The sequence below is a fragment of the Camelus dromedarius genome, unplaced genomic scaffold, assembly GCF_036321535.1.
Source record: "Camelus dromedarius isolate mCamDro1 unplaced genomic scaffold, mCamDro1.pat HAP1_SCAFFOLD_37, whole genome shotgun sequence".
Taxonomy (NCBI): Eukaryota; Metazoa; Chordata; class Mammalia; order Artiodactyla; family Camelidae; genus Camelus; species Camelus dromedarius.
In genome coordinates this window covers 918,171-933,413 of record NW_026989785.1, presented here as the reverse complement: position 1 = coordinate 933,413, position 15,243 = coordinate 918,171, and positions in this window count along the sequence as shown.

Sequence of the window (15,243 nt, the reverse complement as noted above, 5' to 3'; positions counted from 1 at the left end):
TTTCATAGCTTCACTTTAAAACTTACTTATGAGATAAGTATAATAATAGTTGTAGTAAACTGAATTTGCTTGCTCAAATCACTGTCTTACCATTTATGAAACAGACATTTAAGATTTCTTGACAAAGACTTAAGGACCCATCAGGGTTCTGAGTTGTAAAATGCCACAAATTTCTTTGGCCCTGAGTTTTATCTCGTTGAGCTAATTAGGCTCAGTCCTAGGTCACTGTTTGCTGTATTTACATTTCTGATCTGCAAGACAAAGACACACGCTTCCAGTTCCCCAGAGAATTTCTCTGTCACGCAGGCCCAATTGTATCTCCTTAATTTGCTTCTTTGTATCAGTGAGAAGGCTGTAAACAAAGAATTCCATGTTTAAAATTTTAAGGTTTACTTTATCTTGCCTTTGAAAGCTTGCATAAGGCATTTAGTAAGGTCTCTTTTCCTTGAGTTATAAGTTAAACCCAGGGTAAACCTCTTATTAAACTTTTTATTAGCTACTGAATATTAGTTTTTAGTTTTACGTTATATTGGACAACTCATGTAACTCTATTGGTTTCCTTTACTGTGTTCAATTAATATTTTCTGAGGGATAGATACGTGCCCAGCCTTGTAATACCAAGAAGAGGAAGCGCTTTTCCGTTGAAATATATCTATCCCAAAAGATAATTAAGCAAGATGTTTATACAAAGCCCAATTAATATACCAATTTTACAAAATTTTATCTCAATTTTATTAAATCTTATACCTTTAATTTTTATATTTATTATGTTTAATCAATAATTCTTATTTCTAGAAGGAGTGCCAAAAGCCTTTTTTTTTCCCGTGCATTGTATCTAATTTTATAGAAAAATCTCTGGGATCCCAAAGTTTGAGCCAAAGAGCTTAGGCCCTTCTCAATTTTAATTTCATTAATTGGTCTGTTGTCCCAATCATTGATCAAGTATTTCAGTCTATATATATTTATATATATATATATATATATATATATATATATATATATATATAGTTTTTAGCCCTATACATATATTTTAAACTGTGGTAAATAAAACGGACTTGTTTGAACTTTAATGTTGGGGGTAGTAGGTGATATCTTTGGCTTTTTTTTTGTAACTTTACTTAGTGTAGTATCAAAACCTTGTATGTAAATGCAAAAATGTCCATTTTATTTATCTCATTCAAAATAACCATATAAAAATATTTATCCATTTGGGATAAGCCCCTTATCTTTTTTTATCCTAAATCTTTACAATTCTTTTTCCAGTTATTCAAACTAATTAACATTAATTATTCTAAGTTTTTATTTGCATGTCTAAAACCATTGATTGGAAAGTAAAAACACAAATGTAGCTTTTGAAACCAGTTTTTTTTTTTTAACTGAGTTATTAAGTTAAACATTAGATATATTTTTCGACCTTTAAACTTGATTTTTTTAGGTACCAATAAAACAGATGTTTATATAGAGAGCTCTTTCAACTTTCACCAATTTAAAAGTTTTTCCAAATTAAAGGATCCAACATATGGCCATGAATTTATATATATTTATTTATATAAAATAAAATATATATATATATTTTTTAAACCAATAAGATGAAGAGGATTTTCCACATGAGAGTGGGTGTGTTGCCTAAATAAAATTCAAAAGTTTACTCTCCAAAAGCTAAAGGCCTTTGTGGTACATGCTGATGAAACAAAGGTTAAGATGGCAAAATATCTGAAAATTGGTACAATCAAAGGATTGTTGAGAATCCCAATTTATTTGCGTGGCCACCATATGTACACAATATTTCTTCCTTTTGTATGGCAGATTCCAAGGTTTCCTTTAAAAAAAAGGAAACACATATATATATACGTACACAAAAATAAAATACCCAGAGAAAGATAAAACGTTTTCATTTCAAGGATATAGGAAAAAACATCCAAGATACCCCTAAAGGGGATTTTGTTTTATAAGTTCAGAATTCCTAAAAATGTTTTTAACAGTCCTGGTTAGTTACTTTCAGAGTGAGGTTTTGTTTTTTTTTTTTTTTGCAATTAATGTTGTAAGATTTGTACGTATATAAACCTGGCTGTGGTATTAGATGGAGGCTGGCAATCTGTCATTTCTTTTTCTTTTCTTTTCTTTTTTTTTTCTTTTTTTGAAAGTTCTATTCCCCATTCTAAGGTCGGGTTCTCAAAATAAAATTGCTAGTAAGTTTTCCCACAGGGACAACTATATGGCATGAAGTATTTGCCTCTACCAATCCTGCAAGTTTCTCTGTCACTGGAGAAAGCTGTTACCAGCCAGGAGGAGGGTCCCATTTTTGGAGTTGAAAGGTTCCTCATAAGAGTTTTACTTTTATCCTGAAAAATTCAGTAGAGGTAACCAAATTGAGGAAAACATTAGACCAGCCTCTTACCTAACCACTCAGTCCTGAACCCAGTGTCTTTCAACTTGGACCAACTCAGGACGTCTCCACTAGGTGAGTATTTTCCTGGTATGTTTCCACCAGCCCCACTTTGGACGTCTCCTCAAGGTGGGTGTTTCCTGTTATCTTTCAACCAGGCCCCACCCATCATGTCTCCACTGGGTGGGTAATTCTCCCCAGGTATCTTTCAACTGGAGGGCCAGGTACCTGGATACACTGCCAAATAAAACTCAGGATCATCAACCAATATGGGAGATCCTAGAACCAGGAGAGACTCACCCAAATTCATCTGGACTCCCCAAGGAGGCAGACGGGCACAAAGGGCCACTGCTGGTACCAAGGCTCCGGTTCCTTGGAGAGTTCAGCTGGAGAGAAGTCTGCTCTGGGTCCTTTCATGGTTTCCAAAACTGTTGACTGAAATACATGTGCAGCCTAAAAGTTAAGAGTTATGATTTATTTGGCAGGAGGACTTGACCTGGGATGACAGTCTCTCAGATCTCTCTGAGGGACTGCTCAGAAGAGGTTGGGGAGGAACTAGGATATATAGGAGCTTTACAACAAAGACCGGGAAGTTGGAACAATAAAAGATTGCTTGTTATCTAAAGAAAGCCAGGTATGTCAAGTTCAAGAATTTAGTGCTTTTCTATGTATGGGAGGAAGCAAACATTTGGACTCACTGAATTCCTTCTTTAGACAAACACCTAGCTATCTAGGGCCAATATCCTGTCCTTTCTTATTCTGAGTCTGCTCAGAGGGCACCGTTGTGAGTGGCTGCAGAGGCTGGGCTGCAGGCCTGTCCTTGCTGGGGTGTGTTGGCAGCCGCTGATGACTTGGTTTCAGCATTCTTGTTTACTGACATGGTTGCAGTATTTTCATTCACATTGTAATAATTTCTTTCACAGACTGACTATGGATAATCTGCAAACTTGGAAAGCAACCGAGATGGAATTACTGCAGGTACCTTCTACTTTAATAAGCCGTGTGCAAACATAAACATGGAGGAAGGATACAAAAGGATTTGGTGGTGTAGGGAAGGCTTTCTGCACATTACAGGAGAAGGCAAGGCAGATTTCCTCTCCTTTGTGGGCAGGGACGTGATTCCACCTTTCTTTTCTGTAGTGGTTTCTGAGAACAATTTATGGTAATTAACCAACTTTGACAAAAGTTGGAACACAATGCATTTAAGAGCTGGCCAGCTGGAAATTGTGTATTGGACAGGTGGATTTCATAGGCAAGTGGTCAGGTGAATGGGAGAGAGATGGAGCCCAAGTCTGGGCCCAGATTCAGGTTTAAATCGCCATTTCCTCACCATAGGGCCTTGGAATAGAATGTAACTTCTCTTAACCTGTTGGTGATTCTGTGAAATGCGCATGATAATACTCTTTTGTTCCTGGGATTGTTGTAAGTTTTAAAGAGTATTAGAGCACACATGAAGCACTTAACACACTGGCACTTAGCAGTGTTCACTGTGTGCGGCTGCCCCGCTTCGCGTGTGTCAGAGCCGTAAAGGCAGCATGTGTCTGTTGAGGGCGCACTGGTGGCCCCTTGAATACGTTGTGAATTTGGTGATTTCTATTAATCCTTGTAACTCTGTGTACCATTGGCAGTTATTTTCATGGACAGATGAGGAATCTCAGGGTAAAGAAGACTGTGTAATTTGCCCAAAGTCAGACCATAATTTTGGGTGCAGGTGCCTCGATTTGGCATGGGCCCCTGGGCCTTCTACCCTCTTCGTTAAGCACCAGAGCCAGATGTGGGGTCGACTGTCACCCAGCACAGAATATCCAGCAGGTAGCAAGACACACCTGGCCCTGCACTGCTTGAGCAAAAACTCCGGAGGAGAGGCAGTTACAAAAGTGATAAACATAAAAACAGATGACTGCAAACTGTGATCAGCTCTGAGAAGGAAAGGAACAGGCCTCGCAGTGCAGCGCTGGGATCTTTCTCGTCGGGGCTGCTCTGGGGGCGTTCATCTCAGCTAAACAAGCTCTGCTGCTGCACCAAGGCAGGAAGGCAGGGCGCTTGTGACCAGGTAGACTGGGCCTCGTTGATCATTCTCATTCCCCATTAAGTGGTAGCTGTCACAGTCACTTACCTAGTAAAAAGATGTTGGCCATAATCATCATGCATTTTGCTTGGTAGTTTTATTGGCCCCACCTTTGAGATTAGGTACTTGAAGCTGGGAAATTTGCTGCATGCCCGTGATCACCATGGAAATAACCCCGCTTGTATTTCAACTTAGACTGGTGTGGCTGTCATGCCCCAGCCCTGTGAATGGCATCATGTAGCTTCTCCCAAGTGGCCCAAATGACTGACATTGATTTTCTTAATTCATAGGAAATGGTATGTGACAATAGGAGAAACAGATAGTAAGAAATTTTTTGGAAAAATAGAAAAAAACCCATTTCTTCCCCAGCTGGGGAAGCGTACCCTGTGTCACTCACCCCACTCACTGCCTGGCACCTCCTCCCTTCTGACTCCGTGTTCAGAAGCCACTCTGAGCCTTTGAAGAACATTTTGCCTCATGACACTGTTGACTAGGACCTGCGACCTCTCTGTCCCTGGTTAACTCTCTCTTCAAAGCCATTTAAATTTTATGCAGGCTCATCTGCTCAGATGTAAGAATAGCCTCTTTAAAACGTCTTGATGCAGCTCCTTAATGAAGATCTTGAGAAGGAAACCTAGCCAAAAGCAGGGATGTATGCACATAGTGACTGTAACCTCAGCATTTTGTGAAGTTCAGAATCAGATGGGTGGGAGACTCAGGAAAGACTTTTTTAAGGTAGCAAGGGTAAAGTGAAAGGACGCAGGCTGTGTGAGACTGAAACATCTCGGTCCCAACCAGCAAGGCACCTGCGTTCACGATGGTGTGTGGGGTGTGCAGAGTTCTCACAAAGAAAGAAGTGGTGGGATCGGAGGGAGGACAGTTAGGTTTTTACTGGGGAAGGAAAATGTGGGCTGAACATTTCCTGGTTGAACAAGAGGACTGTGACATGATGTGCTTGTATTTTGGAGAGAAGGGTTTTGTGGGGATAGGCCTAGGGAGAACTCTCTCTGGCTGGGGAGTCAGCACAACACAGAACCACAGAGAACTGAGCAGGCCCCAGGCCCCTGCTGGGGGAGGGGCTGCCCGCCAATTCGAGCCCTGGGGGCTGCTTCTGTCCCTTAGCTGGGGCCTCAGAGCTCCCTCCAAAATCCAGTCCTGCTGATACAAAAAAAACATGGGGCATGAGAAGGGCTGTGCCCCAGGCTTTGGTTGTTCCCCTGGAATGTGCCCCGTCCGATGTGGGTCCTTGGTTTCATGCAGGAAAGAATTGAAAACCAAGCCACTGTTGAGTAAAGGTAGATTTATTCAGATAGATACATTGAAAGGCAAGAGAAACACCACGAGGTTTTGGGGTTTGATGCTCAGATTAAAAGTGGGTACTGGGATATCAAAATTGTAGAATAGATAAACAAGATTATACTGTACAGCACAGGGAAATTTACACAAAGTGTTATGGTAACTAACAGAGAAAAAAGTGTGACAATGAGTGTTAATATGTGCATGTATGACTGAAAAATTGTGCTGAATACTGGAATTTGACACAACATTGTGAAATGATTATAAATCAATAAAAAATGTAAAAAAAAGAAAAAAAGAATGTGAGGAAGTTTTCAAGGAATGGTTCCAGATATAAAACCCTTTCTGAGCATTTTCTCTATTTTGTGTGAAATGCATTTTTACTTGAAATTTGACTATAGTTGATCTTAATTCTTTCAAATATGGCAGGGTTTTTTATTTTTTTCAATTTCTTCTTTCTCTTTTTTTTTTTTTTTGAGCATGAAATCTGTTAGAACTATGGCTAAAGCGTAAACAAAGCGTTGCTGAATTTTAAGTGTCATCTGTTGGCTGTAATGCTTAGAAAACGTCTGTATGTTGAAATAAAAATCTTTAATGCTAACTAAAAAAAAAAGTAGGTACACACTCCACAGACAGAGTGTGGGCCTTCTCCAAAGAGGGAGAGGGAGGTGTGCCCGCGAGGTGGCGCTGTGTTGCTGGTTTTCATGGGCTTGGTGGTTTCATATGCTAATAAGTAGAAGGACCTGCCTAAGGGCAAGGGGTTGGAATTCCCAGGGAGTTGGCCATTTCCCACCATTTGACCTTTTTTGGCTAGCTTTGAGACTGCCATGATGCCTGGGGTTGTGTTATTCACCATGTTACTATTATAGTGGGTGTATAATGATGCTCAAGTTCTGCTAGAAGTTAAATCTCTTCATCCTGAGCCTCAAGGCCTATTGGGGGTTGAATGCTTCACCATTTTGATGTTAATTACTGTGGCCTTCCTTGAATGGCTGTGCTCTGGCCCCTTCCATCCTGTCTCACTGTGATGACACAGAGAGAGCAAAGGCCAGGCCCTGCCTGTGCTCCTGCATTTAACAGGGGGAGGGGTGGTGTGGGCTGAGGATGACTCTGAGTGGTGAGAAGGATGTTTCAGATTTTCCCACGTGGGACATGGGGACTTGCCAGCAGCCACCGCAGATTTATCTCATGGGCATTATCGCTTGTGTCACTCATCTTTTTCTATTTTTTTTAAGTATTTAATCGAAATTTAATATCAGATATCTTTCATAAAGAAATTTCTCTTTTCCTTTTCTTTGGGGCTCTTTTTGGGGGTTAGGCAATTAGGTGTATTTATTTGTTAGTGGAGGCCCTGGGGCTAGACCCCAGAACCCCGTGCATGCTAAGCACTCGCTCTACCACTGAGCTCTACCACCACCTCATCATCTTTTTCTTTTTGCTTTAGCTGCCAAGAATCTTACAGCTGAATTTCTAGTCGGCCTTTAACACTTACCCTGACTTCATGGCATCCATTTTTATGACTTTACCTCCCCCTGGTTTCATTTAAGTATTGAATCTCCAAATTCTCTTCACTCTCACATTGTCTTTTTGTTGTTATGGTTGTTAAGCTGTGTTTAAAAAATTGTTTAAATTCTCTTTTAGCAGGAAGTTGAAAGTAAATATATATGTAAACAAATTGATCACACTTAAATGCTTTTATACATTCTAAGCTGTTTAGTAGTTACTTAAAAACCGAATGGAATATTAAAGGGATAACATTTTAAAATCACTTTTTTAATTTTTTATAAAGGTATAGCTGATTTACAATATGATATAAGTTTCAGGGTGTTAAATAGATGCACAATTTTTAATGTTATGCTCCTTTTATAGTTTTTGTAAAACATTGGCTATATTCCCTGTGTTGTAAGATACATCCCTGTAGTGTGTTTATGTTACATGGAGAAGTTTGTATAAGAAAGCTGGTTATAGCAGAGTCTGGGGCGTGGCTGTGTCTGACCCAGGTTCACGCTCACCCTGCCTGTCAGAGCCCAGGCCCTCACTCCTGCCTGCAGGGCAGCGAGTGGAGGCAGGTCTCATCAGCGCTGGCACCACCCCCTGAGTGGCAGTGACAGCAGTGACTGTCTGTGGACATGCAAATTGTTGTTCCAGGAGCTTTACATGCATTTCTGCATTTAATAATTAAAGCCCTCCTGTGAGGAATCGTTTTATGTTTTTAATGAATAATACATTTTATTTTGATTTTGATAGAATTCAAACCTCCGGAAAATTTACAGGAATAGTACAATAAACGCTTAGATACAGTTCACCTAGAAGGGCACAATTAGCCCTTTTGTGTCTGGCTTTTTTTAGCATAAAGTTTGAAGGTTCATCCATGTTGTAGCCTGAATCAGTACTTTATTCTTTGGTTTGATAATATCCTTTTTCTTTTTGTTCGTTTTTGGTCTATTTAAACATATTTCAATTGAAGTCTAGTCAGTTTATAATGCTGCATCAGTTTCTTGTGTACAACACAACACTTCAGTTATATAGGAACATACCTGTATTCATTTTCACATTCTTTTTAAACATAATTTACTATAAGATACTAAATATATTTTCCTGTGCTATACAGTATAAATTTGCTGTTTATTCTATACATAGTCGGTATCTGCAAATCTTGAACTCCCAATTTATTCCTTCCCATACCCTCTCCCCTCTGGTAACCATAGTTTGGTTTCTATGTCTCTGTGTCTGTTTCTGTTCTGTAGATAAGTTTATCTTTTTGTTTGTTGGTTGTTTTATTTTTTTTTTTAGATTCCACATGTGAGCGATCTCATATGGTATTTTTCTTTCTCTTTCTGGCTTACTTCACTTAGAATGTCATTCTCCAAGTCCATTCATGCTGCTGCAAATGGCATTAATTTGTTATTTTTTTATGGATGAATAGTAGTCTAATGTACAAATATACTACAACCTCTTTATCCAGTCATCTGTCAGTGGATATTTAGGTTATTTCCATGTCTTGCTATTGTAAATAGTGCTGCTCTGAACATTGGGGTGTAGGTGTCTTTTTGAATTAGGGTTACTTCTGGATATAAGCACAGGAGTGGGATTTCTGGGTCATATGAGAGGTCAATTTTTTGTCTTTTGAGGAATATCTATAGTGTTTTCCACAATGGCTCCACCAAACTGCATTCTCACCACACTGTAGGAACGTTCCCTATTCTCCACAGCCTCTCCAGCATTTATTGTTTGTGAACTTCTGAATGATGGCTATTCTGACTGGTGAGAGGTGATACTTGATTGCAGTTTTGATTTGCATTTCTCTGATAATGATATTGAGCATTTTTTCATGTGCCTATTGGCCATTTGTATGTTTTCATTGGAGAAATGTTTGTTTAGGTCTTCTGCCCATTTCTGGATTGAATTGTTTGTTTTTCTTTATTATCAAGTGTAAAAGGTGTTTACATATTCTGTGAATTAGGCCCTTGTCAGTTTAATTCATTGCAAATATTTTCTTCCATTCCATAGGTTGTTTTTTTTGTTTTGCTTACTGTTTCCTTTGCTGTTCAAAAGCTTGTAAGTTTAATTAGATCCCACTTATATATATTTGCTTGTATTTCTATTGCTTGAGTAGACTGCTCTAGGAGAACATTGCTGAGATGTATGTCAGATGATTTGCCTATCTTTTCGTCTAAGAGGTTTATAGCTTCTTGTCTACATATTTAAGTCTTTAAGCCATTTTGAATTTATTTTTGTGTATGCTGTGAGGGAGTAGTCTAACTTCATTGATTTACATGCAGCTGTCCAGTTTTCCCTACACTATTTGCTGAAGAGGCTATCTTTATTCTATTGTATGTTCTCACCTCCTTTGTCAAAGATTCAAAGACCAAAACTTTGTGGGACTATGCTTGGTAATTTTGTTTATACATTCATTGATGGATGGATATTGTTTGTAACTTTTGGCTACTATGAATATTGATGTACAAGTTTTTTGTGAGAATATGTTTTCATTCTTTTGGCTGTAGAGCTGGCCCATCTTATGTGTAGTTTCCACTTCATGGATCCAGATGGCTGATTGTAAAGAGACTCGAACATCCTTGGATTATGGTATCCAGGGTGGGGGTTCCAGAAATCAACCCCCCGAGGATACTGAGGGATGGCTCAATATGTAGGAGGGGAATTGCTGAGCCATATAACTCTAATCTTTTGAGGAAACACCAGACTTCTGCAAAGAAGCTGCACCATTGTCCCTTTCCAATGGCCACATATAAGGTATCTCTTCCTCCTGAACGACACTTGTTATTGTCCATGTTTGATTATAACCATCCTATTGGGTGTAAAATGAGATCGCATTTTGATACTGATTTGGCTAGTGATGCTGAGCATCTTTTCATATGCTTATTGGACATTTGTGTATCTATTTAAATCCTTGGCAAATTTAAAAATTGGGTCGATTTTCTTTGTCTTGTTCAGTTGTAAGCATTTGTTATATATCCTGGATACTAGTCTCTTATTAGATATATGCTTTGCAAAATTTTTCTCCTATTCTGCAGATTGTCATTTCACTTTAGTTTTCTTAAATATTGAAACAATTTCTTTATAGAGGAGGTAATTAGATGTATTGATTTATTTTATTTTTCTTGATAAGCACGCACTCTATCCCTTAGAAACAACCTTCCCCTGTAATTTCACTTTCTTGATGATGTCCTTTGTAAGAAAAAGGTTTTAACTTTGATGAAGTCCAGTTTATCTGCCTTTATCTTCTGTCACTTCTGCTCTTGGTATTGTATCTAGGAAACCAAAACCTATCCTAGGACCACAAAGATTTATACTGTGTCTTCTTTTAGAAAGTTTATAGGTTTAGTTATTATGTTTCTGTCTGTGATCCATTTTAAATTAATTTTTATTTGTTATATACAATATGGGGGGTCCAGATTCCATATTCATTCTTTTGCCTGCAGATACCCAGCTGTCCTTGCACCATTTGTTGAATAGACTATTCTTTCAATGGAGTGTTGTTAGCACTCTTGTGGAAAACTGACTGTAAATGTAACTTTTTCCCCTCTGGGTTTTATTGTGTCTCATTGATTTATTTATCCAAACTTATGCCAGCACTATACTGACTTGAGTACTACAGCTTTTTAGTAAACTTTAAAGTGAGTCCTCCAACTTTGTTCTTTTTCAAGATTGTTTTGTCTGTCCTGGGCCCCTTGCACTTCCATATGAATTTTGGTATCAGTTTTTCAATTTTTGAAAAGAATTCAGCTGGAATTTTGATAGCGATTCCACTGAATTTGTAGATCACTTTGGGGAGTCTTAACATTTTTAACAATATTGTCTACCATTCCATGAACATGGGATGCCTTCCATATATGTAAATCTTTTAAAGTTTTCTTTGGTGATACTTCAAAATGTTCAATGTACAAATCTTGTAAATTTTTGTTAAATGTATCTCTCATTTTATTTTTAATGCTGTTGTAAACGGAAAGGCTAAGCTTCTTAAGGCTGGGACTATATATCAATTTGTTTATTTCTAGGATTCCTACACAGCAAATACCCTAGGTTTAAATTTGCTACATAAATCTATCCACATCTCTTCCCAACCCTGTGTTATAAGAAACCAAGACCCAAGTTAGGCTACCTGAACACCTATGTGGAAGTGAGAAATGAGACCCTTGGGTGGGGCTTTGTGTAGATGATACTGACAGCTTATTCAGGATGGCTTTATCTTAATTTCTTTTAAACAACTCTTTCGGTGTATTTAGTCAGATACATTAAGAACATGCCCTTTTGATGTGCAGAGGAGCTAAGATTATCATTTTCAAATAATTTCTAGTGAGAGTGTTGTACTTGAAACCCAATTTGCATCAATCTTTGAAGATTTATGTTTCAGGAGCTTTGACTAAACTACACATGTTTATTCAATAATGACAACTAAATGCTCAAGCAACATGTAAGAGTTTGAGCAAACTGCCCCCTCCCCATAGTGCTGGTTGGCTGCAGCTGTAAATGGAGTCAGCGCTTACCTCTCCCTGTACGCTTGTGCTGATCTGCTCAAAGGGTTTCGTCCAACAGTTTGTCTGTAGTCTGTTGGACAAAGCCATAAAACATTGATTTAAGTTTGCTGGAATGGAATATATTCTTATTAATATTAAGTAAGCACATATTGAGCGCTTACTGTATGGTGGAATTGTCCCTCAGCCTCACATGAATATTATTTCTCTTAAAACCTCACATATTTCCTTGTTATTCTCACTTTACAGATAAGGAGACTGAGAATTAAGTCTTCTCTCTTTTGGGGGGAGCTCATTATCAATGACTGGAAGTTGTGAGGAAAAAGATATTGATTCATCCTGAAAAAACATTTTTTTGAGAGTCAGCAATGAAGAGGGTGACCACTGAAGAAGGTGATCATTGTTCGAGTGAGATGAGCCCCAGGTTGTACGGAGTCAGCATCCTTGTCTTGGACTCGGCCAGTGTAGAGCTGCGTTGTGGGTGAGGTGGCATAGCCGTGCAGGGAATGAGGATGCCGGGCCATTGGGCTGTTCTCAGGCCCGGTGGGGCTTTCTCTTAAGGGCAGTGGACCATCATTGACAGATTTTAAATAGGGGAGTAGGGTGCTCTCATAGATCACTTTTGTATTGTAGAATGCTGGGAAACATTTAGAAGGCTCGGCAGGAGGTGATGTGATGAGTCAGAGTAGGGTGGCTGCGAGGTGTAGCAGTGTTCAATTTTCAAGTGGTTTTCAGTCCCATGTTTGTGGCTTAGTAGACGTTTCACTTTGGATGATGCACTCAAGGAAGTGAAACAATTTATCTAATCAATTAAAGCAGTGACGTACCGACTTCCCAGGACTGCTGTGGAGATCCAGTGAGATAACGTGTTCACAGTGTGCAGCATGGACCCCAGCACAAAGTCAGTGCTGAGTGAGTTCCAGTGAGTACCTGGTAGGTCAGGTGTGGGTGGTGGGGCTCGGTGACTGAGGAAATCTGGGCCCTGAAGGATGGGTCCAGTCACATCTGTGAGTGATGGGCCTGAGCTGGGAGAGGCAGAGAGACCTTGCCCCCCAACCCATGGCCCTGGGCAGGACGGCTATGGGAGGATATCCGTGAAGTCAGCTCTTTGCAGGTGGAGTTGGAGGTGCCCATGAGACATCTAAGTGCAATGTCACGAGCTCAAAGAGGAGGTCTGGGCACAGGCTGTGCATTTTCCTATAATCTCAATCCCTGAGGACGCCGAGGTATTGATCACTGAACGTGAAGACATACTTTACAGGACAAGTGAATAGTAGTATCATCTCTGTCATGAAAGCTCACGTCTCTTTATTCATCACCCACTTTCCTAATTGGGTACTTACAGGGCGGTTCTTCACCGCCCTCCCCTGGGCTCTGGCTCCACATTAAAGAGCTGGTGGGCCTCCCTCTTTTCCAGAAGAAGACACATTTAGCTGGTAGCCTTCTGTACCTTGCCAGACGTAGAATTTCAGTTTGTTGTTTTAATTCTATTTTCTGTTGGCCATCTCCTGACAGGAGAGAAGTTCTACCTCATGGTCATGTTTCAATTAGCTGTTACTGAGAATTGCTGCTCTGATCCATTATGTATGTATTTTATTAACTTTGTAGAGTATTTCTCATTTTTCTGTCTTTGCCCTTTAATTTTGTATGCCATTTCAAGGTTCTATCCTATTTGGGGCCTTATTTTTTTTAATTAAACAGTATCTGTTAGTTAAGAAAAGAAAAGCAAAGAAAAAATGCACATGATACCTAAATTTAGAAAATATCTAGTGTGTTTCCTGTCTCGGCAATGGAGTGATATAGAAACTCGTTAAAACCTTCATTACATAAGTTCCTTAAAATGCTGATTAAGAAATAAAACTTTCCTTCCTCATCTTTCCAGCTGCACAGCTAATTGCCAAGAAAGTGAGGGGAAATATTCAGAATCCAAGACAAGCAAGAAAGGGATTCTGGGAAGTAAGCGACCATTAGAAGCGCTTGGGGGGCCGTTTGGCTCCTGAGCTGGGTTTCAAATGCCCTGACAGGAGGGCAGGAGTTGAGCCCCAAGCCTCTCAGAATGGGAGTTGAGTGGCTGATCTTATGTAAGGCCAAACAGATCTTGAGAAGCCTGGTTTACTAAAGGGTGAACTAAGAAAAAAAAATTCCTCAAGGCAAGAAAGTAAGGAAAGTCAATTTTGTTGGGAGAGGGGAAAAATAACAAATCCAAAGTAGGGATATAATTTAAAGCTGTTCTGGCATGAGAGTGACCACAAACTCCTGGCAGAAAAACACAGCTACTCCTGGAATGAGAAATTGTGTTTTGAATGGATCAGTGAACAGCCATTCCGAAAAAGGCCTCCAGAGTCTTGTGGATCATGATACTGGACCGCAAACACCTCTCTTCCAAGGTCTCATTCAAATAACCAGAAAGGTTTTAAAGGAAAGAAGCCATAATCATAGTTCTATTTATTGACATTACTGTATGCTAGGAATTCAGAGGTGACTATGGAGTCACCTATTTTATGGACCTCACTTTCTGTTTGGGGAGACAAACTGACATAGTTGGGGAGCTTGGTGGAGGGAGTTGTTAGTCTGTTGCAATTAGCTAGGAAAGGAGATTAAGAAATCAGTGAAGAGTGGGTGAACTTTTTAGCTGAGGAGAGTCTTGTTCAGTTGGCTTTTAATTGCAGGCTCGATGAGTTTTCACTGGAGGGCATAGATCTTATGGAGGATGGACTTAGCTCAAGCCTCTTTAGAATGGACAAGTGAACCTGGACAAAGACAGTCAAATCTGTGCAGACATTGAAGTTCACTTGAATGAGCTCCATCCCTGAGCCAAAAATAGGACAAATATGCAGCACTCCTTGAGGACAGAGGAGTGGTTTTTAAGTTTCTCCAAGAATGGATCCCAGGGAACTCTGATGGCCAGTTGTCAAACTGTGACTTTGTTCTTTGGACGGTGTACCCACCAAGTGTATTGGAATTTTATAGGTTTCCATTTCTCTTTAATTCATGTCAGGTGATGAGGACGTGGTCACAAGCATTTGACACCTTGTCGAGGTGACTTTGGGTACCTGCCTAGAAGCGCAGGCACAGCTGAGGATGCATCATACGTCTTGCCGCCCTTCCCGTTCCCTGGCTCATGATCAAGGCAGAGTGGTTCCTTGTTGACCTGTCCGTCTCCTCTGTGACATCATAACCCATAAAAAGACTGGAGCGTATTAACTTGGCTTTGTTAAAGTCAAAGGAACAGATCTAATATGGAGTCAGATTTGTTCTTTCCTACTTCAGTAGTACCATGGAGAAGGCACTTTGGGCAGCTTTTTATAGGGTCCTGGAGGCTTTCTCTCTCAGCCTCTGGGCGCCTCTATTACAAACTCTTCATAGATATCTGGCTTGCTGGAAATCACTCCTACTCTTTTGCCCTGAAAATGTGTTCTGTTTATAACACATCCCTACACCTTGGAAAAAACTCAATAAAAACTCAGTGGGTTTTACAACAACCAAGGGGAGGGGTG